General features: G+C 43.9%; 1 pseudogene; it reads right to left on the reverse strand.

The window, feature by feature from the left end:
• Positions 1–2,656: 2,656 nt before the first annotated feature.
• Positions 2,657–16,796, reverse strand: LOC143390047 (hexokinase-2-like; annotated as a pseudogene).
• Positions 16,797–20,355: the final 3,559 nt, after the last annotated feature.

Here is a 20,355-nt window from a genome sequence, read left to right on the forward strand (position 1 = left end):
TTTACAGTTGAATGTCCTGGAAATTTATACTGAAGGAATACCAAAAGACCCAGTTATATTTTTGAGGCCTCATGTCACAAAATATAGTTTTAGCTGAACTCTAAACATTTCATCTTGATGGTTTATTGATTTGGAGTAGTAGAAATCCAGAATATAACTGAACAGATAAATTCAGATTTTACTGCACTCCTGCTACCAATTGAATAGGTGGCAAATAAAATTTAAATAAAATATAATCAAATCAACAAAGAGCTAATTAAATCTGTTAATGATTATAGCACTGGTTACCATCAAACTCCTTGATCAATCCCAAACTGTAAACTACTGGTCAACTCTCCTCTTTAACTATGTAAGTAATGCTATTTTTTAAAAATGATATACAAACAGGATTTTAATCCTGAAAGAAAATTAACAATCATTTTTCTCAATAGACTCATGGCTTGATTTTACACTGTTTCTCACCTTTTATCTTAATGGAGACAGGAGATTGTTCAATTTGGTAATTAAAGTAATAGTAATTGAAAATTCAAGTGATTTCTTTCCATTTCCTTCTCAAATTAAATATCCTAAAAAATGGATTGTTCAATCTTATCAGTCCTGTAACATGAAAAGAATAACAAGGTGATAATTTAAATCATTGATTACAAACAAGTGTGACCTTATTCTTCAGGGTATTTACCATTATTATTTACTAGGAAGTTGTAAACTATATATTTCACCTTTAATAATTTTAGACTGTGACTGCATGAAGTATTCAAATTATTTCTTTTATATTGCCTAAAGAAAATTAGATTCATGTAATATAAAAAACCTACCACTGGGATAGGAATCAATTAATTGTAGCCTACTAGTTTTAGTACAGACACTCATTGTTGTTGAACTCTGTTCTTCCTTGAAAGTGTAGGTCTAAATGATCTCCTGGCTATAAAAAATACAGTTCACAAACCTTTTAGATTTATGTCCTCATCTCTAAAATGGGTTTACTTGTTTAACTAATGAGATTACTGTGAGGCCTAGAAATTGTACAAGGAGAATAGTTACCTCAATGATGAACTATGCTGACTTATATCAAGTAGGAGAATATATACCTTCTGTGTAGAATAATCTGAGACCATTATTACTTGTCAATTTTGAAAATTGAATTATTCCCTGTATATTCTCTTGTATGACTTGCATTTGGTCCTTTTGTAGTATTATTTTTGGTACACATATTTTGCAAAGAAAATGTGTAAAAGGAATGTGAGCACTTTCAAAGTTATTAAAATATGTAACTATTATTGCTAAATTAATTAATATTTTACAATTGGGTAAAATGCAATTTTCATGCTGGTATATAAGTTGCATCTGCAGAATTCTTAATATATTCAATTACATGTGTTTTCAGGTAATTGTACGGTGAGAAATGGGAAGTTAGCTAGGCTGTCCCTGATCTGTATGCATACATGCAAAATTGAAAGATAAGGTTCAGATGCACATTGGTCTGTTGCAGTGCAGGTATATCTATTTTTTGAAGATACCTCAATGAGAGTCAGTTTTATTTTCTCCGGTATTCTGCTTTACCATTTTGTTCTTTTTCTGTCCTGGCTCATTTCCCAGAGATAGATTAAATTGACAACCTTAGGGCCCTGATCACAAACTCAGATTAGTGCTCCTCCCACTGGACCACACTCACTCTTCCTGAGAGTGACAGGAAATTTTAAAAGAAGGTCCTCATTCTGCTTTGTACAGGGAAGGTAGAACACTGTCACTACAAAACATATCCAAACCCAAAGGAACTTCACTGTCTACTCATTTGGAAATAATAAAGACAGTGGCCATGCCAGCATGTGGCATTTCCAGCTGTAGAACACATTCATGTCCCTTCTCTCATTGCTGTCCCTGGGTCTTCAGGACAAGCATTAACTCACTAGCATTATACTCCTGCTTGATTTCCATTCCCCACACTGCATTCTGCTTGTGTCCTTTTTATGAAATATGTGCACATAAAATTGTAGTGAGAAAATAAACCCTATTTTATAAAGAAAACTATTTTAGAGACCTGGAATCATCTCCGTACCCATCAACTGAGCAGACTCTATTCACTGGTGCAGATGCCCTTGGGGCCCACTCAGGTCAGTAACCCAGTTCCTGGTCTATGCTTTGAGAGTAACCATAGCATTAATTTTTTAAGGGCTCTGAAATTCACCATTCTAATTTGGAACAGAGTTTTCTGCCATTAGACCAGAGGACAGAGGCTTCACTCTAACAAGCCACAGCATAGCATGCTTCTTCCCTGCCTGATGTTTACTTAGTCCTTGATAGAGTGAAGCCTGCCCTCTTTAATCAATCCTCATTGCCTGATTGTTGCAACCAGCAGTGAAGAAGAATCCCCAAGTCAAGCATGGATGCTTCATCACATTATTTTCCTCTGCACATTTTAATTTACATCCTATGATCGGGTATCTTTCTTGTTCTATTTGACCTAAAAATACAACAATATCCCTGTTCATGGCCCCATGCCATGCTCAGCACCAGCTTTCATGTGTGAGCCACTAGACTGACTTGTGTGCGCCCTGCTCTGATCTCACTTGAGCTGTGAAATCCTTCAGCTTGTCTGTCCATGAGAAATACATAGGACATGACCGCATCCTCCTCCAAACCCTAAATAAACTCTCACCTCTCAATCTGAGACAAGAACTTTGTTTCAAATATTCCCCTTGTCTTGAGCCGTTCTGATATGTGGCTGCGGAAGAGCAGCCCATGCTTGGTAAAATTGATAAGGATGTTACAGACAATCTCGCCAAGTACATGCCACTGATCATCTTCTCAAACCTGCAGTTCATGGAGGTTAAATAGAAAGGTGGTGGGATGTGTTGAGACAGAACGGAAAGCGGAGGGCAGCATGGTGGGAAAGGAATGCCACTTAATTCACTTTGAGCAGGATTCCTAGTGTCCTCTCACACTGATCCTCCACCTTCAGCAAAACTGAGCATGTGCTCTCTGCTCACACCCTCCCCTCACCCGACTACCACCACCACCACTCATGAAGCTTTGTGATGTTGGCCCTTGACCAGTTCTGGCAAGAGAGGGTGCTTGATGCTGGATGGCTGGGGGAGGAAGAAAGGATTTACTCCTGTGTGGGTGCCCCAGAAATGCTGTTTTACCCTGGGAGCAGCAGTGGTCCACTCATCATTTGTCCCTCACAGACTCAGCCCTAGGTTTTGATACCACCCCCACCTCCACTTTCCCAGGCCTCAAGGTGGAAGCAGCTTCCTCACGATTACTAACTCAGAACTTTCTAAGAAACCCATTGTCATCTCAAGATAATAAGCTTCCTTGCAAATGCTATGGTGGAGACTCCGATCACTCATTGCTGTCCATTCTGGGATACAAGACCCTCACCTAGTTGGGTGCCTACCTCTGTTTGCCCAGGTTGAGCAAAAGATTATCCACAGCCTTGTGAAATTCTGTGTGGAAGTCGTCCAGGCATCCATTGTCCCTGAAGCCCCCCAACTCCATGTTGACGCACATCCGCCCCTCTTCTCCATCCACCCCTCTTCTCCATCCACCCGCTCCACGTTGCACATCTCCTCTATGTAGCAGGCATTGCTACCCATGCCTGCCAATCACAGGGACACCAGGTCTCACTCAGCTCAAGCCTCCCACCCATCCAAGGCTTTGCCCCCCCACCTCTGTGGGGAGGATGGTTGACAACCATACCAACAATGAGGCCAACCTCACAGTGAGGGTCTTCATAGCCACAGGTCATCATAGTTCCAACTGTGTCATTAACCACACCCACCACGTCCAGGTCAAACTCCTAAGAAGGCAGAAGCAGATGCCTAGTCCACAAGTTAACCCCAACATTCTCCCTTCAGACATTTGCAAGGACACTTACATGTATATAAAATACATCTCAAATGCTGTGACTCACTCCCTTATTTCATGTGAGGCTCACTCAAGGCTTGCATGAAGACTTCCCTGCCGCAGTCCCGCTGCAGCAGAATAACTGGGGGGTGACGAATAACTTGTGTACGTTGATGCAGCAGGAGTGAGAGCCGTTTATTGTAGGATCTGAGCGATATTTATACATTTTACACAGCTTATCTAATTAGCATTAAATAGATACAGCAGTCAACCAATAAGGAATCTCCACACTTAATGGCTCACTTTTGTTACTTCACAAACCACTCCCTCTGGCATTTTGCCAGGCGCCATCCAGACTTGTTTACAGACTCTAACATTTCTCTGGCAAAATAACAGGTGCCAATCTGACTTGTTTACAGACCTTAACACTTCCCTAGTTGTGCTGCTATTAAGATTGCCACTTCCCTGCTCACTTTACCTGCTCTCCTTGTCCAACTTCATTTATCTTAGCCCTTAATAACAGTTGCCACTGGATGATGGATTTATGTTTGAGAACAAATGTTCTTTTCTTTTGTTTTGTTTTGCTGTCATTCCTGAATCCCCACACCCAGAACAGAGCTTTATGCACAGTGGACATTCAACCATTGTGAGCTGAATGATTACATCAATTTTCCTGCCAGCCAAAGCAACTGCACTCAATGTTGCCCCTCACAGATCACTTCAGGCATCAATGAATCAAGTCATGGGGTCTCCTTTACCTCTCACCTGTGGATCGCTTCCTTCAGCAGGGTGACCATGTCCTCACCCTCGCATCCAGATGCCTTGAAGCCTTTGGTCCACTTAAGGAGGATACTCTAAAAAGCACAGAGAAGACCTCAGAGAAGGGCTGCGGTGTCATTTCTGGGCTCTCAACCTCTTAAACTAGACAGATTCCCTGGAGTAACTAGCTATATCACCTACCAGTGATACTCAATCTAAGGTTGTCCCTAAGGTTGTTGCTTGGATTTACTGAGTACTTCCTGTGCACCAATGCTGGTGCATGATATATGCTACACAATTTAATCCCCACAGCCATCTTTGGAGAACATTTATCATGATCACACCCACCTTTTACAGGTAACCCAGGCACCCATGTGACTTGCCTAGGCCTAGTTTGAAGCTAGGAGCAGGACTCAACTCCAGACCTGCTGACTCCAATTAATGGCTCATAAGCACTGTGCAAATGTCCCAACACATGTTTCCTTCACTGGGTAAAGCAGTTTTGCCCTTTCCCTGTCCTTCACTTAAATCAGAAGGGCCAGTACATCTCTTAATGTTTCATACTTCCATATCCAGTGAACGAGCACCTGGCCACAGCTGGGGAAGTGTCTAGGCCTTACATTCCTCCACATTTCTCAGTGAGAAAGCTCTCTAAGGCTTCTCAGAGTCCTCTGTGGGCCCATCTTTAATGTGGCCCTTGACCATGTCACAGGGCCATCTGGAAGTTGATGCCTGGTGGCTTTGCATGTGGGAGAAATCTTTGTTCACTTGAGCCCTCTGTGCTGCTGAACACCAGGAACCAGTGTCAGCACTCCCAGATCCATTTCCCAAGAGGCTGGACCCACCAGTGGACTGTGTGCTCACTACTGCCCACTTGCATGGTGTCCCCAGGCATTGCTTGGTGGTTCATGCCCATCACCTTGGCATCTCATCCACCTGGATGTGTCATACCATGATCAGATCCCAAAAGACTCAGAAGAACAAAGTGCATCCCTGTGGAGCCTTGGTTTACACACTCACATCCAGACAAGGGTGTGCTCACCTCCACCCATCTCTCTCATCTGCACATTAGCTTCATATCTCTGGCAAAAGTTCGGTGCTTTAAAATTTATAGAATGTTCAAGTAACATCACTTCAGGTAATCCTTATAAAAAGACACGAACAGGCCCCAACAGCTGGGGAGACTTGTCCAAGGCCAGTGGCAAGTAAGCACAGCCAGAGGCCCTCAGGCCTCCTGAGCACCTGCTAATACCTCATGATCAGGATAACCTCATTGGCTAACAGATAGAATTGTCTTTCCCTTTGTTTGCTGTTCATTTTTATGATCTTAGACATAACATGTGCTCCTTACAGAAAATTGGAACATACAGGTTAAGATCCAGCAGGATGACTGTTCTATTCAGATAGACAACTTCTATTCAGATAGAAACAGTTATCATACCCAATAAAATATATAAATACATGTTGGTATGAAAAGATAGTGTCTGCTTAAAATAAAATAAAATAAAAATTTGTAGGAAAAGTCTGGAAGGACTTTGTTGGAATGTTATTTTTACTTTTCTATTAATCATTTATTCTTCTTTTCTATATAATATAGATATTATAATTCTCAAAAAATTACAAATAAATAAGTAAAACCTCTCCCCATCAAGTCATTCTTCTAATTTGCTCCAAGTACTCCTCACCTCCTCCAGGACTGCACTCAGATCATCATCTCACTGTGAGTCTTCAGGGCTGTAGTATCTCATTGCCATGGTCCAAACAGCAGCTCTTACTTTTCTGAGCTTGCTTCAACAGCCCAGTTTGGAAGCATCTAAGGCAGGAACCATCCTTTTGCACCTAGAAACTGCATCCACAGCACCATAACCCTGCAGCATGCATGCAGGTTTCTACATGACTGGCTAAGTAAGAGAGGAACCACTGTTCAAATAAAAATACTCTAATATTGAAGCCATCAGCCCAGATCCCAGCATTGCCTACTCAGCTGTCCTCCATCTCTTTATGTACTCCTGTCCAGAACATCTGGGAACACCAGATCTTCAATCCCTCTTTCATTCACCCAAGGCAAGTTGAACAGGAATGAGAGGCAAAGGTGAGTCTAGAAAGACCAGAGCTTCCACATTTACAGGAGACAAAATAAAAATGCCTGAGCCTGTAAGAGCCTCAGGAGCAGGAGAGAGAATTTGAGCTCACGGTCTCAAGACATCAGAAAAACAGAATTCAAATAGTGGCTTGGCTACTCCCAAGCTAGATGACCTGGAGCAAGGCACCAAGTACCTTTGTAGACCTTATCTTCTGTACTGAAAATTGGGCATATGAACACTTAACATAGATAGTTGCCATGAGGATTGAATGAGATAATGCACATAGGAAGCTAAATGTATTATGTGGCATACAAATAAGTGCTTAAAATATGTGAGTTTAATGTTTTGTTTTAGCATCACCATCATCATTCTTCCAAAGAAAGTTGGATCCTAACTAACCCACTTAACCTTCACCAGCCTCAACCATCTTACTCTTATAAATAGGCCCATCCTCCCCAAGGGTCACTAGTGCCCTCCTTTAACTCATTAAGGTCAATAAAGCCCATAGGAGAGCCCTGTGGGAAGGCACTGTTACCTCATCCAAGCTGTTCTGCTGGCAGGGGAAGGAGAAGGTAAAACCCAGAGGCAGAGACACACCCTTCATGCCCATGTACTCCAGGAAGTCAGTGATGCACTGGACAATGTGGTCAAAGAGCTGTGGGGAGAAATTGGAGCACTAAGAAAGAGGCCCTGGCCTAGATGGGCTGCCCCCAACAAGGCCTCAGCAGGAGCTCAAGGTTTCCATCCAGAAGAAATGAAATCTCAGACACAAACCCAGAGAGCAGCCTGGGCCTGGGGCCCACAAACCTTCTCCAGGTCCATGGGTAAACAAGGAAAGAGCTGTCATTGAAAGCAAGAAGCTTCCTGGGCCCTCCTGGAGGCTCCATGCTGCTCATCTCATTCCCTGTGCCATGCATGTCCTCCTGTGGGATGGAGTAGATCTTGTTGTGCATCTCTACTCCTTGCTGCTTCCCATTTTGCACACGCACCATCAGGACCTGGAAATTGGTTCCTCCAAGGTCCAAGGCCAAGAAGTCCCCTTTCTCTGGAAAACAAATCCAAGGAGGAAATGAGCTGGGGTGACAAAGAGTGACAGTTTATGTACCTTCCCCTGAACAGGGGCCACTCTACAGCTTCAGCAGCCTCAGGGGGTGATGGAGTGTGAGCTCTATTTAATGATGAAGAAAAATGATGCCCCAGGATGAGATCTCTGCTGGCTCCTTAGTGACTCTCAAATGAGTCCACATGCTGGGGGCCCAGAATTCAAAGAGAGCACTGCAGAGCTCTGGGGATGCTGATATAGTACATTTAAAACTATCTAAATACGCTATTTGTGCCAAATCAAATACCACCTTAGGTTCGATTCCAGACTAGAGAAGGAAAAAGAGAGTGTAATTCTTTAAAAGAATTAGAAGGAAAATCTTTTAAAATGAGAAAAACTTCCACCATTAGGCAATTTCAGTGTGCCACAAGCCTCACACACAGTCCCCATCCAACACTTAGGCCATCCTAAGGGATACAGTTCATTCCTTTCTTATGGATGATCAAAATCTGGCTGAGCTGGACAACATTACTTATGTAGAATCACATCAGTAGAAAAAGGGAGCAGGGATCAAACCCTATACTGGAACCTATACTAACTGCTACATTGGCCTGCTCAGCAATCATTTTCTCTGAATTGGGAAAAGACCTCCATTTATTAGGTTGCAAGACCTACAAGAGTGTTTATAGTAACCTTTTTCTGTAAAGGGACAGACAGGAAACATTTTAAGCTTCGTGGACCACATAGTCTTACTGAAAACACTCAATTCTGCCGGGGTAGTACAAATCAGTCATGAATGCTGTACAAACCAATGGGCATAGCTGTGTGCTGATAAAACTTTATTCACAAAAACAGGCATAGGCCAAACCTGGCCCAGGTAGTACAGTATACTGAACCTTGACCCGGACCAAGTGATGGTTGTGAGCAGTGGCTCTGGTACCTAAATTCCAGAATTTGAATCCCAGCTCTGACATTTGCTAGTAGTGTGAACTTGGGCAAGTTTCTTAACTTCTCAGGCCTCTGTTTTTTGCCACATACAGCAGTTTGTTAATACACAAAAGTAACTACTAATCTTTAATAGCTAACAAATATTAAAGGAATTAATAGGCATTAAATGTGTTGATACATAGTAGGTACCAGTAAATACTGTTTGATTTTAGCTGAGATATGTCTGGTTGACTCTAGTATTATAGTAATATAGCTTCAAAAACAGGTGGCAGTTCAAATGTCCAAGGCTAATGCTAACTGAGCTACCCAAGCATCAATGCTAGGACAAATGCCTGCTAGGTGAGCATCTCTGCTGCATACCTGTGCCATCGGGGGTAGCACACAAGTAGGTGGGCAGCATCTTCACAGGGGTGATGGAGTGTGTCTCCTTGTTCAGACCTCACTCCATTTCAAGCTTCATCCTCCTTTGACGTCCAGCAACTGCTCATGGCTCAGTTTTAGAGGCTCCAGGGTCTTCTGGTGGGCTCTTTGTTGATCAGCCAGTTGGTAAGCCACTGCAGTCACCATGGCTGCCCCTTTGCCGCTGCCATCCTCAGAGCAGAGGAAGCAAATGTCCCAGTCAGGCACCAGCCAACGTACAACCTTGTGAAGACACTTGGCAAAACTGTAGCCACCCAGGTGAGATAAGAGACAGGTGTCCACAGTTAAGGTCAGTGGTATAAATGGTTGCACAGTGACTCACTGCTTCAGCCCAAAAGTTGGGCCTGCAAGAGCAGAGGCTTCCCTAAGCCTTCTCCCTCCACTCTTTCCCATGTTAGGAATCCCTGTATAAAAACTCAGATGACCGCCCTGGTGGGGTTTATCCCCAATGAAAGGAAAGGACACTTCTAGCAAAACACTGTTCCCTACGTAGGGAACAGTGTTTTGCTAGAAGTGTCCTTTCCTCTGCCCAGGAGATTGCAATCAGCCTCTGCAGTCTAATAGAATCAGGTGGCTCTAACATTACCCATTTTTCATGTTTCATAACTCATTTTATTTGAATATGTTACTTCTTCTGCACTTTCGCCTCTCTTTTGCCAATTTCTGCCAACCATCTCAAGGTATCTGAACAACTAAAGATAACATCTTATGTTTGGCAAGAAACTCTCCAGGTGATGACTGCTTTGAGGTATCGCTCTGCTACTCCAAGTGTGGTCCATGAGCCAACTGCCTCCACTGGAGGCTGTGAGATGCAGGATCTCAGGCTCACCTCAGACCTTCTGAACCAGAATCTGCCTCTTAAGATCCCCATATGATTCATGTGCACATTAACTAAAGTTTGGGAGGCACTGAGCTAGGAGATTAGGGGGCCTCAGAGCTGAGACCTTCCACAGTGACCAGCTCAGTTAATGATGACATATTGACCTGGCACTCATGTTAGGAGAAATTAAGTGAGTGCAACAAGAGGCTTCTTCCAGGTCCCAACTGAAACTTGAATGTCTGGATATATATAACCCAAGGGATCAAAACATGCAGCGTGGCATCAATTCAATACCCAAATCAGAGGCTGGTAACCCCAAGTGCTGAGATGGTCCCTGGCAGAATACATAGCAATAAGAACCACCAAGAATCATAAGAGTAAATACTGAAACTCTGTCTTATAAATAAGAGGGTGGCCAAGAAGAGTACCCAGCAGCCAGGGGAGCTCTGAGTCAACAGCAGCCTTCAGAAATCACCTCCACCCACACCAGGAATGACATCCTCCAGTAGCCGCTTGCTCTGTTGGGAACAATAATTCTACAAAGACCCCCCAACACCTTGGGATGAAAAACAGAGCTGCCCTATGGAGTCACCAGGGCCCAGGTACTCTTGGACCTCCTTAACTCCTGGGCCCAACATGCTGACTCACTGAAGGTGTTTCTTGTAGACGAAGCCATCAACCCCAATGGTGGAGCACAGCCTATCCTCGCCCTTGCTCTCCTTGATACGCTGCAGCACAGCAGCCAGGGTGGTTGCACACAGGTTGGCTGAGCATGTGGACACAATCTGGCAGATCCGGTGAGTGGCCACACAGTCCTCCTGCAATGGATTCAGACCCAGCCGCACCAGCACCTGGTAGGCCTTCCGGATGCCATCCTTATCACGGGGAACGAGAAAGATAGTGTGTGGGCACTTGTCTGACCCACTGTGGCCAACAGGAGGAGGGTATGGGTTGGCAAGGAAGCCCATCAGCTCCAGCCAACCCCATCTATCAGTGAGGACAGCATATCTTATGACCTTGCTACCTGTTTGTGAGCAGGGTCGGGACAACAAAGAGGGAATACAATGCAACATCACCACCCTGAGGTATCTTTCCCAGACATCACACACACACACACACACACACACACACACACACACACACAAACACACACACTCACATACAGTACTACCCTGGCTCATTTTTCCCCCAGTAAAAAAAAAACAGTATTTCTTTTCTGTGTGCTAATATGAAGATAAGACCTGGTTCATGGACCTTCTGCACTCTTTGCATTTGCAGTTTGCTTGTCTTAGGGTAAACAGACAGAATCTCTGCCTCTATAGAGTCACCTCTAAACATGTGAATCCAGCTGTGGTGCCCATTTGTTCTCTCTAAAGCAGCCAGAGTTTGTCTGTGTCTGAAGATGGTGGGAAAGGGTAGGTGATTTGACACCATAAGTGCCCTTCTCAGGGGAACCAAATGCCTCACTAGATTGAGTACTACCATCCCCTTGGGGTGTAGCAACTTTAGCCACTGTTTAAAAGTTCCACTCAGAACAAAGTCCTTGGAATGCTTTCACTGCTCCTTTTGGCACTGAAATCACTTCCTCTGTCTACCTGGTTCCTCAACTAATAGGACCCCCTCTATTCACACGAGGAAATAGCAAGAATGGAAAACTAGCCCCAGCTATCAGGATACCATGGGCCATCCTCACTCCCACTCCCCAGCTGGACTATGAGTGGGTGAATATATCTGTGGGCATTCAAGCACCTATTTTTCTGTTTTGAAGTAGGGCTCAGGGTAGTCCCTTTTGAGAACTGCTGATAAGAAAAGAAATGTCAGAAATTCAGGAGAAGAACAAGGAGATAGATGCAAACAAGTGTTAAGGTGCCCTCGTTAATGCCTCCAGAATTTAACCCAGTGCAACATCCCAAGTCCCTGCATGTGCAGGCCAACTGTTCCCAGAACCCTGAGTCACTTTGGTAGCATCACCCTCAAAATCCACAGGAGCACAGACAAGTAAGTAGAGTGAATTCACAGGCCCACCATGGGCCACCTTCAAGACCCTCTTGTGGCCAGGTGACATGGCACATGCCTATAATCTCAGCAGCTTGAGAGCCTGAGGCAGAAGGATCATGAGTTTAAAGCCAGCCTGAGCAACTTAGTGAGGCTCTACGCAACTCAGCGAGACCTTATTTCTAAACAAAATATTTTAAAAAGAGCTAGGGATGTGGCTTAGTGGTTAAGCACCCCTGAGTTCAATCCCTAGTACCACCACCCCCCAAAAAAAGACAATCATGTGGACCTCCTGCTCAAAGAGTCAAAAGCCAATGCCCCATCCATGTTCCCCAAATGCCTCTCCCTATAACCAGACACTCGGTTATGGGGAGAGGCATTGGGACCAGAAACTTACTCTTCAATATCTGAGACATCTTTGGTTTCAAAGCTGCCTGTGATAAGCAGTTCTGGGCTGAGCTTCCCCTGGAACAGCAGCTCTTCCTTGGCCATCTTCACCAGGATGAGCCTTACCAGCTCCCCCATGTATATCCCACTGATCATCTTCTCAAACCTGCAGGGAAATATAGATCAAAGCAATAATACCCCCTCACCGTCCATGAATGCACAACTTTCCTAGGGAGGCAAGACACAAATATGTAAGATTCAGCATGCTTTAGAGGTCAACATGATTAAAGATTAACTTATTCAGGTGTGTGTCGACGTGACAACTGGGGGCGCTGCAGGAACTGTGGGATTGGGACTGACCCTCAGGCTGGTGAGTCTTGAACAATGGGGAAAAACAGGACTTAAACAGATGAAACAACCAGGGAGTATAGAACATTCTGGAACAGACTGAATTTTAGGTAATTTAATTTTGTGTAGGAGAATGTTTTTTAAAATTTCTTCTCTCAAAAAAAAAAAAAAAACTTCTTTGAAATAAAATCTCATGTAGAGTCCCAATATTTTTTTTCAAGAGAAAAAAAAATTTAACCTTATTAAATATAGGGCACAAGCCTCCTACAGGCGATTTGTGGATTCCTGAGAAAATGGTGGGGTTGGGGGACAAGTTGGGGCAGGAAGATAGTGAGGCAAGATTACAAGACCAAGTTGGAACAGATCTCAAAGAGTCTGGGGGTAAACACAATGGAAGTTTCTGAGCAGGCTGGTGATAGAAGAAACATGTTTTAGAAAGGCAGAGATCAGCTCCCAACCTGAGGCAGTTTTGTAACTTAATTTTGCAGCACTAGGTGACACTGTTTCCTTTAGAAGTCTTTCCGGCGATGACTATGTGGCAGAGGAAATTCAATCTCTTTTGGGCAAAGAAGACCCATTGGTCTCTCAGAAAGCCTCTGGGTCTTAGAGAAAGGAGGCTCCTAGGGCTACTGGTACTGTCTAGGACTGGCTTCAGTGACAAGGAGGCCCAGAGCAGGGGTGTGGAAGGGAGTTGGACATTACCTACAAAGAGACAACTCAGGACAAGTCAGGAAGCATTGGAGCTAAGGGACAGGTGGCAGCATTTGTTCTGAGCACAAGGCACATTGAAAATGTCAAAGTAACAACATGGGCACCTGCCTTGGGAGTAACCTGGCTTTAACAGTGAGGATTCTACATCTTCACATGTGAATCTAGTTCTATGGGAGCTAAGGGAAACACCCCCAGGGCAAGCGGGTCTCTACAGTGTGATGTCATCGCTCATGATTTTGGGGCTACCTCAGCTGATAATTTGAAAGATGACTCCCCAATCTTTTTTTTTTATGGATAAACCAGGAATATGCTGTCAAGACCTGGCTGGCAATTTTGTCTTTTGATACTTCAAAGGGTACAGGGCTCTTTGGAATGACATGGGTGTGTCTCATTATTGGAGGCAGGCATTGAGTGAGTGACTTCTGAGCTCATAAACCTCTGGTCACCTATGGCTGACACAACCAGTATGTTCCTAAGTTCAGGTAAATGGACTCACATTCCAACACGTAAAAAAAAGCTTATGACTTAATGAAACCAAGCTTTGAGGAAGAAAGGACTCCCCAGTAAAGCAAAAGGCTGCCCACCACTGACCTGGTTTATAGGGCTAGTTTTCCTTTCTAAGTAGAGATCTGTGTGAAAAGACTTCCCAAAACAGTCCCAACACCAAGAAGACCAGAGAGATGCTGCATTGCTCAAAATGTTTTGTAACTATGTTTAGTGCTTGCAGCAATCCTGTCTCAACATCTTCAGAGACATTTGGCCAATGTGAGAATGAAATAAGGTTGTGTAAGAGTCGAAAGTAACATAAAACCAAGTCTGGCCTGGCTGGAGTGTAGAACATTCAGGACACAAAATGCTGGGGCCTTTTATCCGATCTACTTCAAGATTATGGTTGGGCCACAGACCCAGGATGGAGCCCAAAAAGGCTTCTGAGAAGCCAGCTTTTCCATAAGCCTTAGTCAGTCTGCAGCTGAAGCAGGAGGCCCTGGGACTCTGTGGGTTGGCAGTGAGCAGCCATATGATATAACCTGGTCCTATGTGGGGTGCAGTGGTTGGGAGCTACTAAGGGGCTTTCAAGAACTAGGATATGGCCTTCCAAAGTGAATGTGCTGAAGGATGATGGGGTTTATTACTCGCGCTGGTTTTAGAGCCCTCTCAGCAATTTATATTCCCAAATGTTCCCATAATTGGTGGGTGCCTTGGCAAACTTTGGGTGACAAAGTAAGACTACAGAGATGACCTGAAAACAAATCCCCTGTCCCTGAGCAGCCCCAACCTCAGTTCCCAACACACCCCCCAACCCCGCCATCCAAAGGCCCACTCACAGTTGCTTCCCAGGGTTCAGTGAACCCATGTCGATCTCTGGGTCAAACTCCGTGCGGATGTCATTGAGCGCGCCATAGTCCCCAAAGGCCCCCCACTCCATGTTGATACACATCCGCCCCTCATCGCACTCCACAATGTGGATGTGGCGCATTTCCTCCATGTAGCAGGCATTGCTGCCAGTGCCTGACCAAAGCAAGGAACTGCTCAAGCACCTCCCTACACGTCCCTCCCCTGCCCCCATCTTCCTCTTACCCTACTGGATCCCTTCCTGCAGACTCCTGGGCTACCCAATATATGATCCAGAACTCTACTACCCTACCCCCAGCTCCACAAGCCTTGGCTTGGCCCTCCAAAGCAACTACATCATTATCTTCAAATATAACCCAGTCTACAGGTCACTCCCTTCTTTTCAGCCTACTCCCCCTACTGCACATCCGGCTCTCACACCCAGAGCTCACTCACCCACAATGAGACCAATCTCATAGTCTGGTCATCATAATCACAAGTCATCATGGTCCCAACCGTGTCATTCACCACAGCCACAATGTCAATATCAAAGTCCTGTAGGGATGAAATGGAGGGTTCTGACCTTCACCATCACAGAAGGGATGGATACAGGATGTAAAGATGGAAAAAGAGCAGCAAGACACACAGCTCAAGTGCAACGGGCTTACTAACCCAACTCAGAGCCAAGGAAGGATCGAGCTGGAAAGCTAGATCCACACCCGAGTGAATATCGGGCAACTCACTCCCACCCTGCTTGTTCTCATTGTGGAGAACCATTTTCCTGACACCAGCCCTGTGGTCTAATTTGTAGCCATTACTGCACTAAGAAAAGTCAATCTTGTTGGCTTCTTCTACTTCTCTTTCTTCTCCCTCTCACCTTCCTCTTCTTCCTTCTCTCTCCCTCCCTCCTTTTCTCTTTTTCTCTCTCTCCCTCCCACTCCTATGACAGAACTTTATTTTGTCCACTCTCTGCCCCATTCTACCGTCATGTCACCATCATGCCAACTTCCTTACTTGAAATGATATGAAGTCTTCTTCAGGACTGAAGGGTTTTCTTGCACCAAGACTAAGATTACTTTCCACCATGTTAATCTCAAAACCCCAAAGGCATCTGATCATATATAAAATTACTGGGTAACAGCAGAGAAGAAAAATACCTCCCCTTAAGCTCTACAATAGCTTCTCAGGCTGAGTTTGAGCACAGACTTCAGAGTGAATCACAAAGGGCCTGCACACCCGAGGTCCCACCACTCCACACTCACCCCTCTTCGCTGGATGGCCTTCCAGATCAGTGCCACCACGTCTTTGCCTTTTACACCACTGGACTTGAAGCCCTTGGTCCATGAGACCAGGAAACTCTGCTACAAAACAACCAAGGAATGAATATTGATTTTCTACAATTAAAACACAGGCCACATTTTGCCAAGCATCATTAGTAGAGCTCTCTGATGCCCAGCTAAAGTCATCATTGAATTTGTAGACTGTCTCCTGACTAGCGGAGGAAAAAGAAACTCAGGCTCCTCCCAGGTTCAGGAAAGGAGATCAAATGAGTGATGCCTTCATGATTTACCGCCTCAAAGAAACAGAAGGAGCAAGCTATATACTTGCCAAAATAAGATATGTATATCCTTGAATCATTAACTCACAAAGCATCCTTCTTTCAAGACCTTTCATCAAAACACTCAGGATCAAAAGAGTTCCTAGCTTCTCATTCCTGTCACCCTGGGTGAGATTGGGACACTGTGCAATGGGTGTGAAATGCAGAGTAACAAAGAGCACCCACCTCCCCGATACTTTTTCACCCCTCAACACCTCCACACATGCACAGTCACCTGGAGCCCAGAACTCTCAATACTGAATCCTTAGCTATAAAATCCTTCAGTGCTACTGCCGATACCACAGCAACAGATGGCCACCAGGGAGTTCTTCCCAGTCCTCCCAGCCCCAGGAGCGAAGCAATGCAGCAAGTCTTCTGAAGAACCCATCTTACTTCATCTAGCTTAGTCTGGTGGCAGGGGAATGAGAAGGTAAAGCCCAATGGGAGCTTCCTGTCTTTGATTTGGAGCTTATTCATGAAGTTGGCCAGGCATTCAGTAATGTGGTCAAATAGCTAAGGACACATGATACAGGAAGATGAGCAGGCAGAATGGCACAGAAATTAAGACCTTGGGCTCGCAAATAAATTAGTTGAATTTGTACCAGATCCTCTTCCTACCCTCTGAGTCTTCATTTGCTTTTCATCAAAGAAATGGGAATGTAACTGGACTGCCCACAAACAGTTCCTCAAATGATTAAAAGAGTCAGTTCATATAAGGGCTTAATACTAGTTAGTACTCATTAAAAGCTGTCCTACATTTAGACCATTTATCTAAATATCTGTCAAAATAACCCTGAGAGGAAGGGGAAAATCGTGACCAAAGTTATCAGAAAGTCCACGCATGCCCTACAAATAGGACATCCTTTGGTGGCCCTGGCAGACCCCCCAGACACAAATGCCTAGCCAATTATCTTACCAGAAAGGAAAGTTCACCTCACCATCAAGTAGTACTTCATCATCCATCTTTCTTGTGACTGGGGGAGTGGTGGAACATTCTGTGTTGGCATTCTATGAACCAACTTAGCAAAATTGAGTAACTTTTTCCTATTTTTTCTCTATTCTAGAAAACTAATCACCTAGGGCCAATCCAAAGAAGTTATCTTTGTTTTCTACTTTCAAAAATGGAAGACTGGGCTGGGAATGTGGCTCAAGTGGTAGCGCGCTCGCCTGGCATGCGTGCGGTCTGGGTTTGATTCTCAGCACCACGTACAAACAAAGATGTGTCCACCGATAACTAAAAAATAAATATTAAAATTCTCTCTCTCTCCTCTCTCACTCTCTCTGCTCTCTGACTTTCTCTTTAAAAAAATGGAAGACTAAGTTCTCTCTGAAGAGCAAAAAAGAATAGGGTTTTGTGGATGGGCACTCTCACAACTGTGATTACACTGAGCAGGACCCACAGCTCCTCAGCCCTGGAGAAAGCTGCATTCACAATGAGCCAGGTTTTCAATCAGCCCCAAGAAAGCACCCTGACTTCCTTCTTGGCCATTCAGCACCCTCAAAGAGAAGTTGGTGACCCTCCAGATGCGGAAAGGATGAGGCCAGAGGTTTGGGGAACAAAATATAAGGAAGAGGCTGAACACATTCCAAGTGCAAGGTTAACCAGGTGGCAAAAATGAAAAGCTAAGTGGGGGAGAGGGAAGTGGAAAAGAACAACTATCTTTTCCTTTCCAGAAAGAAGTAAAAATTCTACTAAAGATTTTCAAAGAATAGTCCTGGGCCAACAGCACCACCACCACCATCACCTGGAAACCTGTTAAAAATGCAAAATCCATTAACCCTCCTCCCAAGACCTACCATAGCAGAAATTCTGCTGTGGTTTAAACCACAGAAAATTGTTTGCATTTACTTAGAAACTGAAAGGTTGAGGAAAGATTCACAGTCCTGATTGGCTCTCTGATGCCTGGGGTGTGGTCAGCAGAAGGCAGCTGGAAGGCAGATCCAGCCCAACCTAGGAGGGGAGAGTTCTAACTGGGCTCCCTAGGTGTATTCTGTCCCTCTGTCTGATAACACAGCTGATACTGAACCTTCTACCTCTAAACCAAAACATTCTCAAGGATAAGTGCTAAGCTAGGACTGGGGTCTCTCACCAAAGGAGATCACTAGTGTACAAGGGCCAACTTCCTCTAACAGAGGTCAAGTATTTTAATATGCAAATAGGGTTTCTAGAGATATCTATCTAGAGGCAGTTCTGGTCTTCTATTGGGGAAGTTGATAAGAGAGAAAATATGGGAATCTCACTCTGCCCAGGTTCAGAGTTCCTCAAGAAACCTCTGCAAGTTTGGAGTTTGGTAAATTGGTCTTGGTTTTAACTAAATTTGCATTTTAAAAATCCATTTATTTTTCTTTACTTAAAATACTCATGCATAATAACCCAAAACCTAGAAGGCGGGCTAGGTAAGTGTTCTACTATAAACAAAAAGTGAGAGGGACATTGGTTACACTTGCTGAAAGATGGGAGGAGGGAAGTGGCTTTCTGGAAGGTTGCAGGAGTTAGATTTACAAAGCACTGGAGAAAGGACTGTGCAGCGTCATCAAAAAAAGGGGGCAGTGCCATCCAGCATGGAAAGGACAGAGATTGAATTTAAGAGTTTTTAAGCAAATGATAACTTCATTGTAACTGAAGTGTGTGGAACAGTATAACAGAAAGGAAAGTCATGGCAAATAGAACACAGGCAAGCTCCTGCTGCATTAAGGGGAGTTCCAATGTTAGGCAAAGCAGTTGATACTCCAGTTAAGTAAGGCCATAGCCAGGCACTTCAGTATTTTGGCCTGCACACTTCACCTGCTTGAAATCATGGAGGGGCTTTATTTAAATTTTTGTCTCTGCCCTGCACATCAGAAATTCTCAAAACTATGAATGAATGTGTAAATTTATTATATCTTAGAAGGAATCTGATGATCTGGAGTGAGAAGGGTAACCATGGACTGATGAGTAAGGTGGAGAAGAAAATCACAGGAGTAGAACCCAGCAGAGAGCTATTGAATATTCTTGGCAATCACCAGAAGAGTCTGCTCCAGAGTCTGGGCATGGAGAGATGTTTTGTGTAGGAGAAGTTGTCAGTGATATCACACGCCACTGGATGAGAGGCATGGGGAGGCAGCAAGGGAGGTATAGAAAACAGTTAGTACCTTTAGGGTCTAGAAGACTAGGAGAATGGATATTCATTCATGTAGGTGAAAAATTGATTTTAGCATGTCATGAGAATTCTTAGAGCAAGAATTGTTTTTATTTAGAACTTCTTTATACAAGAAGGGGAAGCCTTATGGCAGATGCTGAAGGGAATAGTTAAGACTTGAGACCTTGTTTTACACAGGAAGTTAGAACTGGGGCATAAAGATGAAGAATGGAGACAGAAACAAAGAGCCCAATAACAGGTAGAAGGTTGAACCTGAGGAGAAAGATGGAAAGATGAACACTGAGAAATTAAAGACAGCTCTGGGTGAAGAGTTTGCTTTTTTTATGGTACTGGGGACTGACCCCAGGAATACTTTATCATTGAGCTATATCCCCAGTTCTTTTTTGGGGGGACAGGGCCTAGCTAAATTGCTGAAGCTGGCCTTGAACTTAAAATCCTACTGAATCAATCCCCAAGTCAAAGAGCTTTCGAAGCAGTGGAAAGAGCATGTGTAAAAAGCCCCGAGGCAAAAAATAACATGTCACATTTGAGGAAAAAATAAAGATCAGCATCAATGGGCATGGTGGGTAAAGAGGGTAGTGAAGATACAGGAAACATTCTAATCTTTTAGGCCATGGAAAGGAGTGTGAGCCTAATTCTAATGGTAATGGAATTCCATGAATGGCCTTTAAACAAACAAATGAAAAAGATAAAATAAGATTTCTATTCCTATAAGATCCCTTCTAAAGCTTTGTGGATCATGGATTGAGACTGAGTAAGAGTAGATGTTTCCCATAATGCCATTAATAATAGTGAAATTTTTCAAACCAAATACTTATTAATAGGGATCATAATGAATTGATCATCTATCTGCTTACACTTATTAGGAAAAATTTCTACTACAACGAGAAAAAGTGTGTATGTGTGTGTGTGTGTGTGTGTGTGCA

The sequence above is a fragment of the Callospermophilus lateralis genome, unplaced genomic scaffold, assembly GCF_048772815.1.
Source record: "Callospermophilus lateralis isolate mCalLat2 unplaced genomic scaffold, mCalLat2.hap1 Scaffold_161, whole genome shotgun sequence".
Lineage (NCBI taxonomy): Eukaryota > Metazoa > Chordata > Mammalia > Rodentia > Sciuridae > Callospermophilus > Callospermophilus lateralis.